General features: G+C 48.5%; 1 protein-coding gene across 9 annotated transcripts in view; it reads left to right on the top strand.

The window, feature by feature from the left end:
* NCOA1 (nuclear receptor coactivator 1) overlaps positions 1-23,004 on the top strand; it is a 185,237-nt gene that overhangs the window by 85,673 nt on the left and 76,560 nt on the right. Inside the window, exon 1 of one of the 9 annotated variants that reach the window (XM_054821097.1) lies at positions 11,408-11,657. The exons of the other annotated variants lie outside the window; for them this stretch is intronic. The gene's annotated coding sequence lies outside the window, so the exon portion shown is untranslated. Of the gene's footprint in view, positions 1-11,407; positions 11,658-23,004 lie in introns of those variants that run through there. 9 annotated transcript variants of the gene reach the window in all.

The following is a 23,004-nucleotide window of genomic DNA, read 5'->3' as shown; positions in this document are numbered from 1 at the left end:
CCAAAATCAATCTAATCATGCAGTTTCATGAACAAAAAGATGCTTTTTCTCCCCAAATTCCCCAGGAGTTTTGCTGAGCCGTGGTGCCAGTGATGTTGGACTCCTTGCCTTGCCCCAAGCGCCCGGGGTACCACTCTCCCCAACATGCTGCCTTTCTCTCTTGCTTTTTTTCATTCAGAAGAGATGCTCATTTCTCCCCACACACACTCACAGGCTTTTTTTGGTGAGTCCCCTGTCTGGAACGAGCTGTGGTTTCCCCAGAAGTCGTATGTGGTCACATCACCTGCCTTTATTTTGCGTTACATCAGCTGGAAAGCGCTGTGTTGCGTAGTCTGTAAGTCAGTGACCTGTTTACACCCACGCGTTTCCTGAGACCGAGACCTACCGCACGCTCGGTGACACAGTGAACCCAGGGCAGGGCCAAAAAACAAGAGCTGGCTCATCTTCTTCTTGGGAGCAGGGTCTGTGCTATGCTCTTCTCTGCCACGAGCAAGATGTCCTACTTCTTAGCAATGGTGTGCATTGTAAAATCATAGTTGTCTTGTGGATTGGGCATTAACTTTTTAATTTTGGTTTATCAACAATATTTTGGGTTGGAAGGGACCTTTGAAGATCATCTAGTCCCATCCCCCTGCCATGGGAAGGGACATCTTCCACTAGACCAGGTTGCTCAAAACTTTGTCCAACCTGACCTTGAAGACTTCCAATGATGGGGCATCCACAGCTTCTCTGGGCAACCTGTGCCAGCATCTCACCACCCTTAGGATGTGGACGTGCTGCTGAAACCCTGCCTGGGCTAAGTCTGGAGGTTGGCATGACTGCTTAGATGAAAACTAAATACTAAGCAGGAGAGAGGAGTGCGTGGCTTGCATCTTCTCAGCTGCCTGGTCACCAGAAGGGTTCATAGACCCAAGGTGAAGTGGGTGAGGAAGAACCAAAGCGCTTGCTTGCAGAGATCTGCTTTCCTGCGAGGTTTGGGCTGGCACGGCTCTGTTCTCCTTAGGGCTTTTGGCAAGACACTGAGATCTCTGGCCAGAGCCTCTGCTTATAAAATGGAGATGGTCATTTTTTTTTCCTTTCACTTAGTCTAATCTATTCAGGATTTGACATCTGGGGCAGGGAAGATCTAATTCTGTGTATTTGTGCGGTGCCAATCATAATAACGCTCTGCTCGCGGGTCCTCTGGGTCCTGTTGTAATACACGGCTCGAGTGGCTTTGGAGCAGAGGTCTCACTGATCCGATATCCCCTCTCTGATGGCGACGACTCAAAGAAGACACAAAAAAATCCCTGGAGTGGGCAGCTACAGCTTATCCTGCCCTGGGAAAGTCCTTCTCCTAATCTGTGGTGGTGGAGGCGCACGTTGATGCTCTGAAGAGGAAAGATGAAGATGCCAACTTTCCTGGCTTCATCACTGACTTCAATGGGAAGGCTCTGCGAGAAAACTGAGCAGAGGTTGATTCTGAGGGATTATACTGAACCCAAAACATCTCCTGGGCATAGGAGGTGGCTGCTGGACCACAGATCGCAGGTACTTGTAGGGAACAAGTTGTCTTTCATCTCCTCACTGCTACATGTCAGGAAGAGGAAGCAGTCCGTATTTCCCACTTCACGTGCAGCTTTTTAAACCGTAGCAATGTGAGAATTAATTTTTTTTTTTGTCCGTTTGCTTGGAAACAATTATTATAAATAGGGCGGTGGCGAGCTGTTTTGGTGCTGGGTGTTAGGAGGTCATTCCAGTGCCCCATCTGCTGAGCACCGGCCGGATCCTGCCTCCGAGAGGGCAGAGGCTCGGGATCCCGCTGCGGTTTGGAAGTCGGTGAGAGCCTGTTTCAGAGCAAAGGCTTTGCTGAGCAGCAGGATTTCTGTAAAAAAGAAGAGGCTCCCGGTTCCTGCTGTGTCTGTCGTTCAGCGAGAGCCGCTTGTCCCCGCTGCTTTTTTTTGTCTGCCCTCGTTTTGTGCTTTGCCTGGTGGAGACTCAAACCTCAGTGTGATGCAGAAAATGGTCAAGGCTTCTTTTTTTTTTTTTTTTTTTGTGCACAGATGAAAAGATTAAGCTTGTGTGCATTTGAATCTTTGGAACATAATGAGATTGGGATCCCTAAGGGTTAAGGATTTCAAAATTTCCTGCGAGTTTTGTCCCTTTTTGCACGTGCCTGCTTGCCGCCTTCAGCAATCTCAGGGTATGCTCTTTGGTAATGCAGCTATTTTATCAAATTGCTTTGCTAGTAGTAGGTAATTTTGCTGTAACTGCTGCTGATGGTAGTGCGGAGATGATGATAGGAGCGCATGTCTTCCTTTTAAAATAATTCATAATACACCGGGCTGGGTTCTTCTCGTCTGTATGGTGATGGATGGGTGTAGGCTGGCCCTGCTGGCCCTGCACCTTTGGAGATGGGTGCTCTCTCCAGGTTGCACTGTTGGAGGAGAGCTTTCTGCTCGGTGCTTGACTCCAGGACTGTCTATGAGATGTGTGGTGGGAACTGCGACCATCATGTTCCTTGGTGGAAACCAACTGGCATTTGTCCTCCTGTTGAGGACACTGTATGTGCAATGGGTTTCTGAGCATGTTAGTGGTCAGACTGGGATTATTTTTGTTGTGATACTGGTTTTCATGTGCCCTTCTGTGGCTCTGGAGGCACCATTGGTGCAATGCCTTGTGTTTCCAGCTGAGGTTGGATGGGGCTTTGGGCAACCTGGGCTAGTGGAGGGTGTCTGTGCCCATGGCAGGGGTGCGACTGGATGGGCTGGGAGGTTCCTGCCCACCCAAACCAGTCTGGGATTCTGTGATCTGGAGAATAAGATCAGCGTTAATAAGTTACTTTCTTTCCCCTCTGTGGTTCATTGGAGAAGCATTTCTCCTCCTTTTCAGGCTTCCTCAAGTTTTCCTGGTACAAACTCTGTTGAGCAAGAAGAAAGTGGCTTTACATTAAAACAATGTTGTCATCATTGGAGCTTTAATTCAAAATGATAATGAGCCTTTTTGACGTTTGTTCCCATTTGGGAATAGGTAGGACGCTCTGGATGATACCGGCTCAGCAGACCTGATTTTGTTGACGGGCGCTGCAGGTACCGGGGCCGCTGCGTGCACCGCAGACGCAGCTGGCTCGCAATTAAGGTTGGTTACCTAACCCGTTACAATTAGGTAAGAATAACAAAGGCAAGACATTTTTAAAAGCAAAGCTGAACCCAGGGTGTCTCTTGATTGTTTTCTCTTGTCACGTAATTGAACCCTTAGGACCTTTCTGCTCCATGGGAGGTCAGCTATTTTCATAACCAGTTTATAATTATTCCTGTTGTGGAACCTCTTATGAGGCATTAAAGCTACAGTAAGAGGAGTGAGTAGGTATCGATCCCTCCCCTGGCAAGGGAAGGGTCTGCACATAGTGCTTCACTCCCAGCTGTGGTGTTTGTGAAGCATTTTGGGGCTGGAAAGTACCCCAAAGTACAAAGAACAACGTCCTTCTGGCTTTAGAAGAGCAAAGGTTGAAGAAGTGTTTTATTGATTCAGAAGGGATCAGACAGCAGGACCACCAACCTCAGGGCCGATGCCATTAGCACCCCAGTGTACCCCCAGGGGTGGTCTCTGCTCATACTGGGCTGCCAGTTAATCGCCCCGTGTCTTAATAGGCTCCTTTCCTTTGGGAGTACGTCCTAAGGCGCAGTTACCTGCGTACCGCATCCGCTTCCGAGGCAGCCCTGAATTAAGCAAGCAGCTCATGCCTTTTCCTAGAGGTGGGCCATGCATGGGCTGTTTGAGGACATCTCTGCTTCGTGTGCAGCTTCCACCCACCGAGGTGGAAGGGGTGAACGCCTCCCTAAATGCCCCTGCAGCAGCAAGACCACAGCTGCTACCGAAATCCTTGTGCTCTGCAGCCTGCCCAGTTACACGGAAGAGGAGAGAGCCAGCACGGTGCGGATGTGGATCCGCGGGGGGGATAAGGATGCTCCAAGTTCTGCCCAGCTCCGGGTGGGATGCCAGGCATTTGGGTTTGGGGACAAACAGTGGGAGGTGTGTCCTTACTGTGTGTGTGTCCTACCCTGATTATATATCCCCATCAAGGCATGGAATTGTCATTGAGAGAGATATATATAAAAAATACAGAATAATAATAATAATTCTATATATATATAAATTCATATATGCATTATGTAGCAAGTCGTGCTACTGACTCAATAAATATCTCCATATATGTTTAGGAAGAAGAGCTAAAAAAATCTCCCCATTCCTATCCAAGTGCCCACCTCTGTTCTCTGCGACATACATCGAGCTCTTCTTCCAAAAGACCAAGTGCATCGAAGCATCGTGTGTTGTTTTCAACAGCTTTCCCTGGATCATCCTCCCAGTTGACTAACCCCCACTTTAGCAAAATAAGAGGAGGAAGTTTTATGAGGACTGTGGTTTTGCAGTCGTACCCTGATTTGTATAATTTTGGCTTTGTGCTTGGATTCCTTGGTTGCCGCTCCAAATTCATGTGGTCTACTGTGTACTTAACCCCTTTGGCATGGGCGTTTTAGGGATTTAGGAGGTGGAAGCCTGTTCTGGGTTGCTTTTTTTCCCCTAAGTTTGCACTTCTTACTGCTGAATATCAAGCTTGCACCGCTGCAGAGTTTATAACACATGCCATCCGTTGGGAAGAACATCTTTTGTTTTTGTCGCTTAGCAATTCCAGGCTGAGTTTCAATTTCAACAGTAAAATTCACCCTTCCCTTACCCAGAGCTCACGGAGGTTTTGCATCATTAAACGCGTTTTCTAGCCGAGAAGGTCTTGCAGCTTGTAGATATCTATGTAATGTGTGTTTGGTTGTCCTGTGGTATGTGGTGGAGGAGATGAGATGGTGGTCAGATGTGTCCACACCTGACTTGGAGATGGTTCTTGGGAGAGAAATGCAAACTCTTACTCTTGGACATCCTGGCTGAAGCCCAACTTGAAACCCGGAGGAGAATCAGGCTTCATTTCAGGCTCTCCCTTAGTGTGCAGAAGCTGGATTACAAAACCAGCTGCCTGGGGTCTCTGAGTCTTGGGTATTGATTTTTTATTTATCCCTCCAGAGCAGGACCTTAAAACGTCAAGGTGGACGTACACAGAGGAGTTTGCAGCTACGAGTTTTGGGTGGGTAGAAGGAAAATGGTGATTTTTAGCACTGGTAATCACATTTAACATTCAAAAATTAGTGATTTCTTTGCTGGCCCAGCTGGTACTGAAAATAAGCTCCTGCCTGTTACCTAGTAACTTCGATTTCAAGTTTATTTGTTGGCAGCGTCCTGTAATGTTGGATTATCACTCCTAGGTAGGCGAACATGGGTGAGGATGTATTTCATCTGCTTCTCAGGAGAGGGCTCAGAGATTTTGAGTTGATCCTTGGAGAACTGATGACAAACCCCAGACGTGTCCTGAACCGTGTGTTCTGCGATTTGCCCACCCACAAACCCCCCAGCCCCCAAGGTTTGGCCATGCCTTTGCGTGCTCTTGTACCTTCCCCAAGCATTTTGTGCTGGTCACCGGGATGGCAGCCAGGTGAAGAGGAGCAGAGTGTAGGTTTTTCATAGGGGCAGTTGTCATCTTTTTCCTCCCGGTTGAAACGGTGACAGGGTTGGTGATGTAGGAGCATCTGGGGGGCAGTTGTCAGTGTGGCCACCTCACTAAAAGTGGGGAGATCATAGAACCACAGAATGGTTTGGGTTGGAAGGGACCTTTGAAGATCATCTAGTTCCAACTCCCTGCCGTGGGCAGGGACACCCTCCACTAGCCCAGCTTGCCCAAAGCCCCATCCAACCTGGCCTTGAACACTGCCAGGGAGCCAGGGGCAGCCACAGCTTCTCTGGGCACCCTGTGCCAGGGCCTCAGCACCCTCACAGGGAAGGATTTCTGCCTCACATCCCATCTCCATCTCCCCTCCTGCAGCTTCAGGCCATGCCCCTTGGCCTGTCACTCCCTGCCCTTGGCACCAGCCCCTCTCCAGCTTTCCTGGAGCCCCTGCAGGGACTGGAAGGGGCTCTAAGGTCTCCCCGCAGCCTTCTCTTCTCCAGGCTGAACCAGCCCAACTCTCTCAGCCTGAGGTCTCCAGAGCAGAGGTGCTCCAGCCCTCGCCTCATCTCCGTGGCCTCCTCTGGACCTGCTCAAACAGGTCTGTGTCCTCCTTCTACTGTGACTTAGATGTGTTTCGCAGTCAAAGCTTCAGCTGCCGTGAATTTGCAACAGCCACACGCGTGCATAACACCTCCGTAAGCCTCAGAGCCACTGATGCAGAGCAAGGACCAAGCAACGTCAAAGCGTCTCTGAGATGAGAAAAGTTGGGCTGAGTTGTGTTTTGTCACCAATTTCTTCCTCAATAAATCCAGTCTCTGGGCTGGGAGGGACTTTGGGCTTTTAAACACCACGTTGGTGTGTCAGAGTTTGTAGTGCGGAGGCTGGGAAAAGCATCTTGCTCACCACTGTAGCTGGCATGCCCGAAAGAATGTGACACGCTTAATTAAGTTCAATTTTTATTTAAAGTTTGCTCTTTTGGACTGGAGTAAATAGAAACATTAAGTGCTGACAATTGCTTAAACTAGACATTTACCATGAACTTCATTTTTTAGATGCAGAAATCATAACTGAGCGACTTTCCCAGTTTCTTGTAGCTTTTTTTAAGCGATGGAAGAAGCTGGGCTGGAAAGTGCTGAATTTGCTGGCTTCGGCAGACACACAGGCTTGAACGTGCAGCACGGTTTTGTTGTTTTTTTAAACAAAGCATAGCTATTTTGTTCTTCCTTTCCCGTTCAGACATTTACCTCGGATACTCCTCGTTTGCTACCTGGAGAGGGTAGGAAACGTCTCTGGAGCTTGGCTGTCAAAGGATGTTAACGCAATCGTGTGGATTTAATCACCTAGGCAAAGTGCTGAGCCTCACGTGTTTGTGCTGGATTTATTCTGCTCAGCTCCAGCGGCGGTCCGTGGGCACGTGAAGGTGGGCCAAAGAGATGATGCTGTCAAAGAAAAGGGGCACATCTCTCTTTGGGGAGAAGCTGCAGGTTCCTGGAGGAATTCTTGGCTGCTTGAACATCAAGATAAATCTCATGATGGAATGTTTGTCTCTCTATATAATTAGTAGATGATAAAGATCGGTGTTGATGGAGTAAGATCGTCGTAGCTGGTCGGTATAGGGTGGTTTGTGGGTTTTGTATGTAAAGCACAAGGCACAGATAGTGGAGATATCTGGTGGTCTCATCTGATCTGCTCTTGTTACTACGCCAGCTCGCTCTGGCAATAGAGACTTTTGCAGGCTTTTCCAAGGCGGCTGCTAGAGGGTCCTCATGGGACATAGGTGAAGCTGGGAGTTTATTCAAGCAGTTGTAAAATCTGAAGAACATCTTCCGTTCCTTCATTTATCATGAAAATAATTTTCATCCCTGAAGTTCTCCTCCTGGAGTGTCATCTGCTCACTGCAAGGCAGTTGTGTCCGGGATAAACTAAACCTCATTTTCCTTCCCTAACCTGGAATGACATCCGTCAGGATGCTGGCTTTTAAAGGTCAATGTCAAGTGCTCATCTTACCTACGGTACAAATGGACGCTTCTGGTATTGTGCTAGGGCTCGTCTTACTCCAGATTCTGGCATACTACTTCTCCGTCCCTTAGGACTCGTTTAAATCAGGAAACTTTGAATGATGGGAGTGGAGAATTCACATTTGTTGGTGTTTTGTAAGTCTGCTGCCCACAGTTGCACAAGATCAGGCTCAAGATCTTTTGAAGGGACTCTCAAACCATGCAATCACAGAACGGTTTGGCTTGGAAGGGACCTTTGAAGATCATCTACTGCAAGCCCCCTGTCAGGAGTAGGGACATCTTCCACTGGATCAGGTTGCCCAAAGCCCTGTCCAACCTGACCTTGAACACTTCCAATGATGGGGCACCTGCAGCTTCTTTGTCTTGCCCGTTATCATTAAACCTCAGATCTGTTGTGACGCCTGGAACTGCCAAGCAGCGGGACCACTGTGTCCTATCCCTGCATGGTTTGTGCTTCTTCTTTGGGTTCTTGTAGCCAACCGTCGGTTTAAACTTCAATTTTGGAAGACCTTTTGGAAGATACCCTGGGTGCTGTCGGGGTTGGTGTAAGATGGAAAGCCAAGAGCTTCAGCTTGTTTGGGGCTGCACATACTGCCTCTTCTTTCCAAGACAAACATAAAAACAAACGTAAAAGAAAGCAAAATCTCAGCTTAGGGCGCCCTGACTAACCAAAATATGGGGTTATTTGACAGAAAACCAGCTTTAACTTCTTTTTTTAATTCCTTTTCTGAAAACCTTGGTACTTGAGTTGGAGTTTTAACAGCACGGTGGTGCCTTGTGATGGGCTGGCAGTGATTTAGGTAATGCCAGTAGGTTTAGAGGGTAGAAGATCTGGGGAGGAAGTATCATTGACGTTAAAACTTATGCTGAGCGGAATTTGCCCTAGATGAACCATTCGGAGCCTTTTAGCTCAAAACCCTATCCTTGATTCAGGAGAAAACTTAAAAAGAACCAGGATTTGTATAACCACGTCAATGCAGAACTGAGACCGAGATGCTCAATGGTACGACCTGATGGCATCATTGAGTTGCCACAAAGTATTTTATTTATTTTATTTTATTTTTTTACTTTACTCTACTGTACTGTACTGTCCTCTACTCTATTTTCCTCTGGTTTATTTTATGTAGAAAGGTTCTCAGTTTCTGGTGGTTTATTAGCAAATACCTTGGGGAAAAAAAAAAAAAAGACACTGAAGCAGTAACCTGTATTTGGTGGTTCTTGTGGGTGGGAATGGCTGAAGGTCAGACAGAGAACCCAGCTTGCTGGCAGGTTTGGGTTGCGGGCAGCAGACGTTGCCCTGGGCTGAGGTTTGCCAGCGGTTCGGGTGATGGATGAGCAGCGCGTGAGGCTGGAGCTCGGTGCTGTCGGTGGGGAATCGGCTCCCCTCCGCTCGCTTGTGTTCCGCAGCCTTCGTAATTAATCACCGTGCCCAGGAGAAGGGGCAAGAAAATGAAACTTGGGCTCCTTGCAGGAGCTCTGGAGCTTCTGCAAATTCTTTGTGTTCCAAATCCTTACTTAACTCTGCGTTGGGTTTTGCTGAGTTTATTTCCCTTTTTGTGGTGGCATTGCATTACCTTCTCTCCATCCGACTCCTTCAGATCTCCTTGAAGATGAAGAGATGGAGTGAAAAAGGCAGTGTTGGGGTGATACGCCCAGGTTAACGTCGATGTTCTCGTGAAAGGCAGATGCAGCCAGGACAAAGACATCTATTAATCATTCATTTAACACAGCAGCTGGAATCAAATTCATTGCTGGAGCCGGGCCATTCCAGCAAGGGTAATTTTTTTTGCTGCTGAAGTCGTAAAAAATTGAACAGCTGAAGGGGTGGAATTTGTTGGTAAACTCTCGAATCTTACCATATTTCTCAATTATTTTATTTTTAATTTATGTTATGCACTTCCTAATTCCTTCGAGACTGCAAAGAGCAGGAAAGCTGGAAGGATCCCCTCCAAAAAACGCTGTGCTTTGGAGTAATGCAACCAGAAACGCGGGGTTTGAGCAGGTGAGTGGGGTTTAGCCTAGTTCGTTCTGTGGATGTAGGTGAAATAGGGTCCTCATTTGGGTGCTGGATTTTTGGTGTAATTCCACTCCGATTTCAGCTCTCTTCCATTTTCCTTCTTTCCCCTTGTGCCATCTCGGCACAGCAGGACCACGTAAGGTCTCTGCAATCGATGATCAAGAACCGTATTTATTATACTGTTGTTTGTACCTGATTATTTTTTATATTTTATACATCTCAGTGTTACTGCTCCACATCCCCTGACGTTCTCTCCTGCATTTTGTCATCTTCTCTGCTTGGCCGTTCCACGGCTGTGGTCCTGCAGGCTCCGCCGTGCAAATAGCAGCATCCTTCCTGGACAAAAAAAAAAAAAAAAAAAAAATCACAAAATCACAGAATGTTTGGGTTGGAAGGGACCTTTAAAGGTCACCTTGGTCCAACCCCCCTGCCATGAGCAGGGAAAATGCTCCCTGGACATTATTCTTTAATGAAGTTATTCTACAGCTGTATCTATATAGGCTTTTAGTTCTCTAGGATTTCCTTCTATGTCTACCTCCAGCTCTTTTTTTCCTACCCTTTTTCCTCTTTTTAAATTTTTTTTTTAAATTTTCTAAAGTGTTTAGGCTTTTTTTATTCCTTCATATAACAAAGCTGCAGGAGCTCCAAGCTTTTTCTCCTTTGCTGACTTCTTCTGGAGCATCATTTCCGTATCTCGCCATCCTACCAACACACATTATTTCAAGTTTCTCGTTGAAGTTTCCTCCCTCCGTGGCTTTTCCAGTTCTTTCTCCTGTTCTTTGATGTCTGTAGCAGTGCTGTGCCAGTCCCATCCTGGTTCATCTTTGGTTTGGATGAAAAGAATTTAAGAACCGGTGTTCCTCTGAGCAGGGCAGTGGAGGAGGGACCTTCCTCGGGGTCCCCGAAATCAGACCTTCACATGACGTATTGATGGCAAAACTGAAAATATTTGGACTTGGATCAAAAGAGCCATTTTACAGCCCAAACACCTTAAAGTTCCTGTTTATTTTTGTTTATGCTATTCAAAAAGAAATAACGTGATGTGATTCTTGGTATGAAGATACAGCGAGTCCCCGTGCTCCTGCTTGTGATGGGTGGTTGGGACCACAGCTCCCTTTGCTGGAAAGCAGAATAATGACAATAATTTGAGGTTTCGTTGGGGTTTTTTTCCTCCTGAATTCTGCCCCTACAGCTCTGTACATGAGCCAGGCTCATCCAAAATTTTAGCAGAATATACTGTCCGCGGCGCTGGGGAAAAGATGGGGGGGGGGGGGTCCTGGTCACTGCCAGGATGATGCGCAGCCTGGTCCTGGTTTTATCCCGTAGTCTCCTGGATGTAAGTCCAAGCTGACATTCAGAGGAGCCTCTTTCCCAAGGTGGAAAATAAAAAAGCTGCTGCTTTTAAGTGCAAAAATGCCTATTTTTGACGGAGCAGCTGCAGGCTGGGACGCAGGAGGTACAAGAGGGCTGGTATGATTTGAGTGAAGGGATTTTTCTTGCATCTTGGTTTTTCCTCCTGTGAAATGATAATTTTTCTATGATATAGAAAAGAGCTGTGAGATTAAATTTAATAACATTTGTGGCACATTCAGTTGGGATGGTGAGTTACAGGGATGCGCAGATGAAAAACTGGCTTGTGTCTGAGTTTAAAAAAAAAAAAAGGCAAAATTGCTTTTGATTTCGAGGGGTTTATATTTTTATTTTATAAAATGAGAGTCCCTAGGACAGGACCGGTTCCGTTTCCAATCACAGCAAGCTGCAAGCGTTGCTGCTCTCGCTCGCTCCCGCGCCGTCGGAGCCGCCTGGCAGGTGGCATCGGCGGCGCTCGCTCGGCGTCGGCAGCGTGCGTTGGGTTTCATCATCAGCCAGCCGGGTGCGGGAATCGAGTGGGAGAAGCCGGTGGCGAGTCCTTTCGCCCGCGATGGCAGCGGCACCGTGTGCCGGCGGGCGCTGAAGGCTTCGCCGATCCCCGGGGAGCACATGGGGGGAGCGCGCGGGAGCGAGCGGGAGCCGGCGAGCGTCACGGCAGCATGTTCGTGGTTGGGGGGCTGCGCAGCCGGTGCCCAGAGCGGCGGAGCTGGGAAGCTGTCGGGTAAGGGACGACGGCTCCTTCCCCATAAAGCATCCCTGGGGTAGAGGGGGGGAGTTTGGGGGGGGTGGGGGTGTTTTCAGCGGTGGGTTTGGGGGAGAGCGGTGGGGTGTTCACACGGTCGGGGTCCCTGCGCTCCCCCTGCTGCGACCTGGCTGGGATGGCGGGGGGGGGAGAAAACCCCCTTTGCTGTCACTTTATTCAGCTTTTACACGACAGCGCAAAGAAAAGCCGGCGTCCGGCTAATGAATGATATTTGCATTTTCCGAGGCCGCCTTCCCCCGGGCATTTTACTTCGGATTTCTTTTATCGATTGAACTTTGCTGAGGCTGTTTTCGGCGCTGCACCCTCGCGCGCAGCGTTTCCAGCGTTGAATACAGCCGCGCGCCTGTGGGAAGAATGTGCTAAGTAGAAAATGACGTATTTCAGCGGTGACCTTGAAAATCAATGTGTAAATGTTTAAGCTGGGGGAGAGCTGGCATGAATCCTTACGGCGACTTGCAGAAGGACATTAGGTTTTTTTAAAAAAAAAACCCCACCAAAAAAGCGTTCCTCGTTAAGAGAAAAAAAACCACGCTGATTGCTTAATGTTCGTTAATCATTGATGGGAGAAGTAAAAGCAGCAGATGAAGTTAATGATTTCACATGTATATGGGTCCCCTTCAGCAAAGCGTTGCACAATTCGAAGGAGCTCTTCCCCTTTGAAGTTGGCGTGGGGTTGCTGTGTCAGTGGGCTCTCGCACCAGGGTTTACGCTCGAATTTTCTCCCGCCCTTAACTCGCTCCTTGGGTCGGGGACCGTCCCTGCCTGCGTGGCAGCAGCACCCGCCGCCCCAGCCTTGCTGGATTATGCAGGGTGAATAAAAATACAGTCGGCGCGTCGAGCCCGCTGCGTGGGGGGAAGGTGGTGTAGGGCTTTCCACCGTAAATCTGACATCGGCAGCGCCTTCGTTTTGGGCGTACGTCACTGTAACAGGCTGGAGTGGTGGAGAAGATTGTTTAGGATTTATGTAAACCTTTAAAACGCTGCATAAATTGTAGCCGGAGGCACTGCTACACCTCTCTTGAGTGGCACGAGCAAATTCCCATTTCCAAACCTAGCTCTGTCTTTTTTTTTTCCCATTTTTTTTATCGATGATAACATCAGCGCATCACTAAATAGCGCAAGGATAAGGTCCAAGCGCTGAGTATCGTGATGCTGCTCTTGAGTCTTACATCTCCAGCTGTGTTTTCAGAGCTCTTTTGTTCACCCCTTTAAAATATTTTCTTATTGATGTAGGTCTTCGTGGCACCAAAAGAACCTTTTTTTTTTTTTTCATGAAAAACTTAGGATCCAGGTTGGTAAAGCAGAGTAGCAGAAAGTATTGCGTGTCTCAAAGATGGGCAAATTGGTTTTAACGATGGTACGGGGAGATGAGGATTTGCCAGGAGGGTTGAGAAGAGCTGGGACCTGCAAGCAGAGACCCCCCAGATCTCAGAGTTTATTATGTCTCTCCTTTTTTGTGTTCCCCGCTGGGCTCCTCTTACCCCACCCTCTAGCAGTTTTATGTACGTGGTGATGGTGGTGACCAGGGTGAAATCTCGGTGAACAGCATATGTGGGAAATAGTGCTTCAGCATCGAAGGTGATTTTAGTTTGAAATAAATCCAACCCAAAACAGATTTCACAGATCCATGCTCACATTCTCATATCCATGGAGTCGTGGGACCAAAACTTGTGTTGGACGCAAGCTGCTTGTGTCCAGGAAGTCAGTGCAGGATTCCTGGAGATGGGATGAGATGACAGCTCCTGCGCTCCTCACACCTCCTGGTTTCTGAGGGTTTGCTTGTTCCTCTTCATGCCTTGCAGGAGTTGACAGTGGTCAGTCCATCCACCCTGTCCCATCCTAGGATTTTCCTGCTGATTTTTGTCTCCCAGCATGGGTCTCCTGACATGCTGCAGGTGGATGTGTGCTGAGATCTTGATGACCTGTTAACTTGGGTACCATCAACATCAGCCATTTTTTAGTCCTTCTTCTGCTGTTTCTTCCTTCTAGCGCTTCCGCACCCATCGTCCCCATTCACCCAGTCAGACCGGTCTGAATATTCATGGTTGTCCACGGTTCCCTGGTCCTTACCCAGCTCTGATACAAGAGGGAAGGACTTGACTCTCTTTGTCGTTGCTGTTGGTCCCAGCTGGAAACCCAAAGGAAGGGAACTGTTGTCTTGTCGCTCTAGAGTGGACAAAAACAGATCAGCTCTGATATTTGGAGAGGTCACCCTGGACATGGGTCGGTGAAGCAGGCAGATGGTTTGTTTTATTGGCAAGTGCTTTGCTTGGTGGCCAAGAAGATGCAGGATCTGCATTGATGCCAGCTGAGGTGGAGCGTCCATCCTGGCTTGCGCTTGCTGTGATGCTGCCAACCACACCGGCAACAGCGATGTTGCTCCAGCGCCACCAGCCCACTGTTCCCAGCAGAAATACAGGGCATCAACGTGTGCTGGCTCCCAGTGCTCCGGTTTTCCCATGCTTGCTGGTGGTAGTGAGACATTGTGGGTGACTTTAGATACTTCCATCAGCAGAGAAAAGAGATGGTGGAGGACAAAACCTCTTCCTGCAGCTGGGCAGAGCTCCAGCTGGGCAGATTTTTTGCAGGGAGGGTCAGGAACCAAAAGCATGGAGCCATCTCCCTGGGAGGTCTCAGCACATGTAAGGTGTCCATGCCCTGGCCTTGGTGTCTGCTGGTTGTCCTGGGACATCTTCCTGGGGCTGGTCAGGTAGCTGTGACAAGCAGCACTGAATTAATTGCATTACAAACAGGTAGATGCCCGTTTGCAGGATCAGGAATGTTTTCAAAATCAATGGTTTCCACCATACACCATTTTGGAGCTCTGAGTTAATGCTTAAAATGAAAAAAAAAAAAAATTAAAAATCAGCTTTTGCATCATGGTTGCTCCCAGAACGACAGCAGGAAAGCGGAGCCGGGAGCTGAGCGCTTCCTAACAACTTGCCAGACTTTTAAAATTTTCACACTTTGTACTGTGGGCATGTTCGTTGCTTAATTAGTTTGACTTTCATTATTCTTCCTGGCAAAAGCCATCAGGATCCAAAGGTTGTTCAAAGGGCACAAAGTGATGCAATTATTTTTGCTCCTTTTTTACCTTTCCTAGCAGGTTTGTATCTCTGACATCGGACTCGAGGGAATGCGATGCTGAAACGTCCTCGCGTGCGTCGCTTTTGCTAACGGTTGTTTTGAACACGTTTTAGCCTGGCTTGTCAAGAAACGTTGGTTACGATGCTGAACGCGGCGACTTTCGGATTTTTTTAAGCGTGTTAATCGTCACCACCTCTTTTAACGCTACTGTAGCACTACGAGTGCAGCTATATAAATTTAAAAAAAAAAGTCATTTCCAACGGTGCTGCTCCTTGCAATGATCCCTGGCTGTGTACAAGGCTCAGCTCCTTCCCAAAGTGCTGCTCCATCACCCTGGGGCTTAGTTAGCGAGCAGCGCTGAATTCCCCCCGGTCTCCTTGCACAGAGCGATTCAACCCCTCAAGGCACCGAGAAGCTCCGGCCCCATTTCTCCCTCTTTCCGTCCCCAGAAAATGAAGATCTCTGTAGCCAGCAGGGCTGCAGAGGAGGGGATTGGTTGGAAACCTTAATTATCAAGCCTGCTTTTAATTAAGTAGGTAGCTTCAACCGTGAAGGTAAAATATTTGTGATTCAAGGTGTGGGATATGGTGTTATCTCCCGGATCCGATGGCTGGAAGTGGGGTGTGTGACGCTGTGCTGGGTCAGTCCCGGCTGCAGCCGAGGTCTCCGCCGGGTGAGATGCTGCTGGGCTCCCCGCGGGGTCCCACGATGGCCCTTTGCCTTGCAGGGCTCTGACCGCTCCCGTCCTCCTCTGGTCTTCACGGAGGAACCCGATCCGCTCCCGGCTTTTTGCCAGCCAAGAATCAGCTATCCAAGGTAGGCTTAAAAAGTTTGTCTTCTCAGAAGAGGCTTGGTGACACCAGGATACGTGGATGGACGGGTGGGAGAGCTCACCACGGTCATCCTCAGCTCCTGTTTCTCCTTGCGGTGGTTTCCAGCCAGGGTGAGATCCACCTCCAGACTGGAGCCGGGCTGCGTTTACCTCAGGAATTCCCTTTTTTCACCCGAGGCTCCCGAGTTACCCAGGTAGCTGTCAGTGGTTTTTGGGATCCCTCCTCGTGCAGATTTTATCCCTGCTGCTCTCCGGACCTGGCTGGGATTCGCACACGAACGGGAGGGATGTGAGGTGTGCGTGCATTTCTGAAATTAATGAGAATTATCTGCTCTGGGACGCTGTTCATGTGCTTGGGTCTGTAGCCAGAGGTCCTGGAGGACTGGGAAGGGCACCTGGGCACCAGTTTGCTGCTGGTCGGACACATCTCCTGCCGTCACACAGCCCAAAGTGATGAGCGGTTGTAGCAGCAGCGCAGCGCTCGCGACTGGTAGATTTTTGGTTTTGCACAGTGTGATTTCCAGTAGCATTTTCCACCCGTAGCATCTCCACTCATGGCTGTCGTCCTCCGATTAATCGATATTTGCCTGCGTTGCAAAGCAAGCGCCCGTCCGTCTGCTCGGGCAGCTCCTGAAGCAGTTCCCTGCAGGCTGAGTTTCGTAGGGGCTGGTCTTTGTGGGACTTTTCCCAAAGGGCGATAGGATTTGTGGTTGGGTTCCTCCTCCTCTTGTTACTTTTTAAGACCTGGAAAGTATCTTTTAAAAATACTACCTTGCACCGCATTGGCAAAAATTGTGGTCCTGGAGGGTGACATGCAAATGGGGGGGTATGCAAAGTCATGTCGTGACTTCAGAACGTGGGCAGAAAGGATGGGCAAGGAGGATGAGGGACATCAAGCAGGCGTAGGGTGTAGGGCTGTTGCTTTCCTGCTCTTCGAGTCCTTCTGAGCCAGGCTGCCGGCTCTCTGCCCTGGTAAATCTTCCACGGAGCAGTTAGGTAGGAGAAGAGGGATGCCGACTGCGATGGAGGGGATGGAGGCTGGAAGCTGGAGAGAAACGGGGTGTCTGTGGGTGTTTGGGCAGCGCTGGAAGAGCTGAGGTGCCATCCTACTTGGCAGCAGCATTAAATAAGAAAGCAGCGGATGATGGTTAAAATGCCAGATGGCTTCCCCCCCCCCAAAAAAAAAAAAGAGCCCAACAGTTTGTGGGCACAACGCACGGTAACGTAAAACAGGGGTAACCTCTCTGCAAAGCTGCTGAAGTTAATTGTGTCTTTTTTCCCCCTCCCTCCCCCTCCCCGTGCTACGTTCCCTACTGCCTTATTTACCTCTTAATTATATCACATCTAACTGGCTCTGTAAATACCTCCGGGCAGGGATCCTCGTGTTTTGGAGGCGTCTGCTGCAGCTGTGAGTGCTGGTAATAAGGGATTAATAATGATGCAACAAGCTACGACTTTGCCTCCGTTGCGCACTACTGTTGCTGGGTGGTTTGGGTTTTTTCTCTTTTCCTCCGTATGGTTAGTCTAAAATATCAGCTGAGAAGAGAGGGAGATGTTTCGAACTTTAAGGTCCCTTCCAACCCAAACCATTCTATGATCCTGTGCAATCTAAGCCCTACACAAACGGAGATAAATGAAGATGGGGGGAAAAAATAGTCAGTATTTCTGAGGTGGCATTCCCTGCGGTTTGCCCAATTGCTTTCTAAGAGGGATCTCTCCAACCTTGCGTTTCACCCCTCCTTGTTCTGCTTGTCCCCCTCGTGCCTTCTCCTCCTGCTTCGCGTTGACACCTCATCGTCGTGTGTCGGGATAGCTGTGACTTCTGCAACTCAGAGGCGGAGAAGAAAAAATCGCAAGGAGGACCTAAAGAGCCAGGTAAGCCTCTGCCACCAGCCGGAGGATGGTACCACCAATGGCCCGCAGCCCGGTGAGGTGGTAACCCCAAGGATGCGAAAGCCCTGGTCCGTCTAGCTCTGGTTTAGACCACAGAGTTTAATTTCTGAGCCTCACTTGAATATTAGTTGGTGTCTCAGAGGCAGGTCCTGGCTTCCTGTGTGGCCTCAAACTTAGCATCTCACAGCCCCAGGGCGCGTTTGCCGTACAATGTGTTTTCCTTTGGTAACACTTCCAGGCAGTGGCTGCTGCGTCCTCCCCGTAGAGCCTCGTGTAACGGGTCCCTAGTCGTGCTCAAGACCTCCAAGTATAAATAATTCCTGTACCTCTTCTGCCAGCCTCCTTGGGAAGCTCCTTGGCAATCTTGCTCTTCCACTGTCAAGACTCATCCACCCGGGTCATCTCAGTTTGAAAATCCCCTCCCTTTGTGTCCAGCGCATGGATCACATAAGGACCCCGCAGCTGGTGGGATCTCATCTGCAATCCAGACGTGTTGAGTTCAAGCAGCTTCTCCTTCTCACTGGGCTTTGGTCAAACTACACCCACTTTGTTGTTTTAATCTTTTTCTTATAAATCCCTTTAATCGCTTTGTCATTCACACTGCTCTTTTAGGAGCAATTGTGGCTATTTGTCTGCTGAGAAGGTCATCTCAGCTGTGCATAATCCTCTGTTTGCTTAGCTAATTATGCATAGATAGCTACCAACGCCGTCTAAACCCCCAAACCCTTCATTCTCCATGCTCTGCTGACCGTGTCCAAATATCCATGAGCGCTGCTATGTCATTGCTGCATTTTGCAGAAGTTTGCATCCGATATCTTGCTTGGTATTATCTGACTACTGTTAGGTATTTGAAAAAAAACCCTACCCATAGCACCACCCCAACCCAGTAAATGGTGGTAGGAGCCACTTCTCCGTGCAGCTGAGGTTACTTCTCCCTGCGGTTATTGATTAAAGTTGTGTTTGACCAAGTTTCATTCTGGTTTTTCCCATATTATTCAACTCCCTGGGATGCTTCATAATCCGTTTTTGTTCTCAGTAATGGTTACATCTCTTCCAAGTCGGGTATTGTGCACAAATTTCAATAGCTCTCTGATCCTTAATTAAGTTAATAAATAGGGAAAGGCTTAGCAGATATCCTGTGAGCACCATCAGCTACCTCTCCTACACACCACTGAGTGATTTAGCAGGTCTTTGGTGGTGCCCTACAAACCTTCTCTGGCTGGTGGAAGAAGAGCTTGTGATGGGACCGCTGTCTTTGTATCTCAGTTATCATCCGCTCAAGAGTGAGATCTGGCATGATACGTTGCTTATTTTTTGTCCTACGGGTTAAACTTTAGAGACTGGAGTCTTTCCTTCATCCTTGTGAGAAGGACGGTGACTCCATCCCACCTTCTACAAGCAGGTGAGAAGGTGGTCTCTGCCCTGGCTCAGGCACCAGGTGGGAATCAGAAGCTGGTTGAGATCCTCTGGTTACAAATGGTCTTGTGTAGCTCTAAAATCGGTGCAGATGAAAGGCGGACGTGCTGCTTGTGTCATGCATTGCCTAGACTTGGGTAGAGGATAATCGCAGAGCTGGTGGCATCTTGAGGATGTTTCTTTAACACCAATAATCCAATTACCGAGGAGTTTCTCTGCGTTGTTCTTCAGCGGGTTTCATAAGGGTTTGGCTTCATTTGGAAGAGGCTGTCAATGCTTTATTTTTTAAACCGCATTTTTCTTTCTGTATGGTTTCATTTTTTTAATATCTCCCTCTACGGCCTTTCAAAAGATTTACTTTTGGCAGAAAAGAGACCCAATTCAGTGGGTTTTTTCATTCTATCTTACTAATGGCTTTCCTTCTCTGTTTAAAAAGCTGCAGCACAGCACTTAGCTCGTCTTGCTGATACGGTTGGTTACGTGAGGGTAGGACATTGATTGTGAAGGTGAAGCACTCACTCGCTTTGATGGATTGTTTGCTTTGGTCAGGGGTAAATTAACGGTCAGCCCTAACGTCCTGGTGAGCAAAACCTTCTGCTTGTGGCACCACATCCCCGTGAGCATTGGTAGGACCCTTTGCAAGAGCAAAATAGAGGTTTGCGTCTTCTCAAGTCTTTGAAATGCGCTGGGCAAAAAATGCCTTTTGGAACGGCAATTAGTACATTGTTTAAATAGTTGGGATGTGCTGGTTGGAGAAGATTTGGGTTAAGTCCTGGAACTGGGCTGAAAACCCGAGCTCTGGGCTCATAGGCAGCACGGTGGTCACCGAAGCACGGTGGGGATGGATGTTTTGCACCGAAGGTGTGCCCGTGCAGCGTCCCATGCTGGGGGTGGGGGGGGGCTGTAAGCACAAGGAACTATTTTTGATAAGAGAAGCAGCACCATTTGGGTTCCCAAGTTGCAGCACGTGGAAATGCCTTCATGGTCACTTGGAGCTCCTGAGGAATTTGGGAGTAAAATCATCAAGTGCCATAAATACCTAATAACATGGGGAAATAATTGGATCCACTGAATGAATCACAGAATCTCAGACTGGTTTGGGTGGGAAGGGACCTTTAAAGTTCTTCTAGTCCAGCCCCCTGCCATGGGCAGGGACATCTTCAACTAGATAGGTTGCCCAAAGCCCCGTCCAACTTAACCTTGAATGTTTCCAGGGATGGGGCATCCACCACCTCTCTGGGCAACCTGTGCCAGTGTCTCACCACCCTCAGCCTAAAAAATGTCTGTCTTATATCTAGTCTGAATCTCCCCTCTTTTACTTTAAAACCATCACCCCTTGTTCTGCCGCTACCATGGCTGAGGTCTGTGCGTTTGAGATGGTTCCCTGAGTGCAAGGCAGTAATTCCCCCTGCAGAACAGGGGGCTGCAGCCCTGTGCAGCATCTCAAAAGCTTTTTGCTGCAAGGCAGAAGTCCCACAACCCCACCAGGGGTCGGGCTGGAAGAGGCAGAGCTGCTCGCCTGCTGTCTGGCTGCCCTAACCCTTGGTGCAGTGCATCTTGCTTTGGGTTTTTCCAAGGGCTTCCCGTAGCTGCTCGGGAGGTGGCAGCTGTGACTGTTCCCCAGGGGGGACCTTTGCTGCCACCGCGGCGCTGGTGGCGGTTGCAGCCCCAGGTCTGCACACTTCCTCCACACCTGCTTGTTGTCTCTCTGGGCTGACATCTACCCTCTAGTGCGCTGTTGGGTTGTGTTGCTATTAGCTGTCGGGGAGCAAAAAGCATGGGGTGGAAAGAGATCTCCATTGGCGACCAAAATGTTAGCGGGCTGCAGTAAGTGTCTTTAAATTCTGCAATAATTACATCATGGATGGTTCTCAATTGGGAAGAACATGGATGTGTGGATGGGGTCACCGTTGTCCCTGCTCACTGTTGATGAAGGGGGTGAATGGTGGCATGTTTGGTGGTGGCTGCTGTGACCAAGCTCCTGCTCATCATGCCGTCAGGGGTTAATGTTTGCTGCGGGATGAAGAGGTTGGGAGGGAGTGCCATCAGAGCCTCCTGCCCTTACCCAAATGCTTTGCGTGGTGGTGTCTGTCTCTGGCAAACGTTAATTACTGCCCTTACTCAATGCTGGATCTATATACTACTCCAAAAAATTAACGTGAGCGTGATTCAACACCAAGTTTTGCTCAAGCCATAACTGGAGAAGGGAACTAAAGTTAAACCGGTCACCTTGTGGTGTCCCAGGGGGAGTGATGTCCTGCCTCCCGTGCTCTGGAATCCTCTGGGTTGGAGGGTACAGGGTTGACACCTCTGTCCCTGGTCTACACCCAGCCTAGGGCGTTGTGCATCTCCACACCTTCCTTGGTCCCTTCCATTGCATTCCTGGGTGTCTGTGTGGTAACAGAAGGGTATTGACGGGTGGGTTTGGGGCAAGGAACCCAAAATGGTGGGTAGTGCTTAAGGACTTTCAGGAAGCAGATGGTTACTGCAAGTCCAGATTGAGGCATGTGAGGTGTCGTCCAATGTGGTACTTTTACCTTAAGATTTTCTAAAGCTTTGTCTTAAGCAATGCATCTTGTTATTTATTTATTTGTAATTCTATGGTTTGAAAAATAATGCGCATTTTTTATCCTTTAACAAAATCCTAGTGATGGCCAACACTTCACCATGGATGGTTAAGCCAGAATGATATCCCTGACTGGTCTGTCAATCCTCAGATAGTTGGAGGTGAGGCAATCTGACTAGAATTGTATAATGGGATGGTGATCAAGGGGTTACAAATACACTCTTTTATATTTTTATTTTTGGTGTGCTCATTGAATCTTGGTTAGCTCTTCAAGCTGTTGCCTTCCAGACTTCACAGAATCATGCAATCCCAGACTGGTTTGGGTTGGAAGGGACCTCACAGCCCATCCAGTCCCACCCCCCTGCCATGGGCAGGGACACCCTCCACTAGCCCAGGTTGCCCAAAGTCCCATCCAACCTGGCCTTGAACACTTCCAGGGATCCAGGGGCATCCACTTCTCCCACAGCAGCCAGCCGGCAGCTTGCATCTTCAGAAGTGGAGCCATTGGTCAGGAATTTAGCATCAAGTCTAATAAAACCGCTAAATTTATTCACAGGGAAACCATGGCAATCTTTTCAAACGAACTCTATAGTGCAGTGCTTTGTTTTGGTAAGTGAAAAATGCTCTCCAGCAGATAAAACGTCATTTTGGAAACAATGCTGGAAAGGCTTTCCCCTGAGTCTCGCTTTTCATGAGAGCTCAGAGATGTTGGGGTTCCTGCAGCCATGGTGTTACTCTGCCCATGCACAAGTCTGAAGGGTCTCCTGGGGTTTTTCAGCCTCCTGTTGGACCTGCCTCTGTGGTTTGACCTTGTTCTTGTGTGAGATGACAGTAGGCAGCACCAGAAGACAGTAGACCATCTTCACGCTTATCCAGTTGGAGAGAGTATTGCAACTTCTCCTTGGGAAGGTTTCTGCTGCTTCTCGGTTTTTGGCGTTCTTGATTTGGCTCTTCCTCACTCTAGCAAGAGCTCAGTAGGGCCATGGAGAGGTGACAGCAGCGAAAACTTCTTTGGACCATCATCCTCCTCTGAGTTGTGCTGTTGGTGGAAAATGATGCTGCCCCATCATTGGAAATGTTCAAGGTCAGGTTGGATGGGGCTTTGAGCAACCTGATCTAGTGAAAGATGTCCTTGCCCATGGCAGGGGACTGGACTAGATGAGCTTTAAAGGTTTCTTCCAACCAAATACATTCTATCATTGTATGAAAAGTTCGCATCCCACTAAGACAAATGGTTGTCAGCTCTTCTCAGGATTATATCTCACTCTGTCTCATTTGACCTTGCTGCCTTGCCTTTTCCTTTCCCAGTGAAGACTATTATTGAAGGTTTCTTCTGCCATCTCTTCTCCTCTACCCACTTAAATCTTTTCACATTTTCACAACTCCTACTGGTGATCCTCAACATTTTGGCTTTCTTCTCTCAGATGACTTGAGGCTAGAGAGTTCAAGAGAATAAAATAAAACTATACAGCAGTGTGAGCGCCAGAAGTCCTGTGGAGGGCTTAGGAGAA

Source organism: Grus americana, chromosome 3 (genome assembly GCF_028858705.1).
Source record: "Grus americana isolate bGruAme1 chromosome 3, bGruAme1.mat, whole genome shotgun sequence".
In the NCBI taxonomy this organism is placed as follows: Eukaryota; Metazoa; Chordata; class Aves; order Gruiformes; family Gruidae; genus Grus; species Grus americana.
The sequence above is the reverse complement of the archived record's forward strand: the minus strand, read 5'-3'. Positions and strand labels throughout refer to the sequence as shown.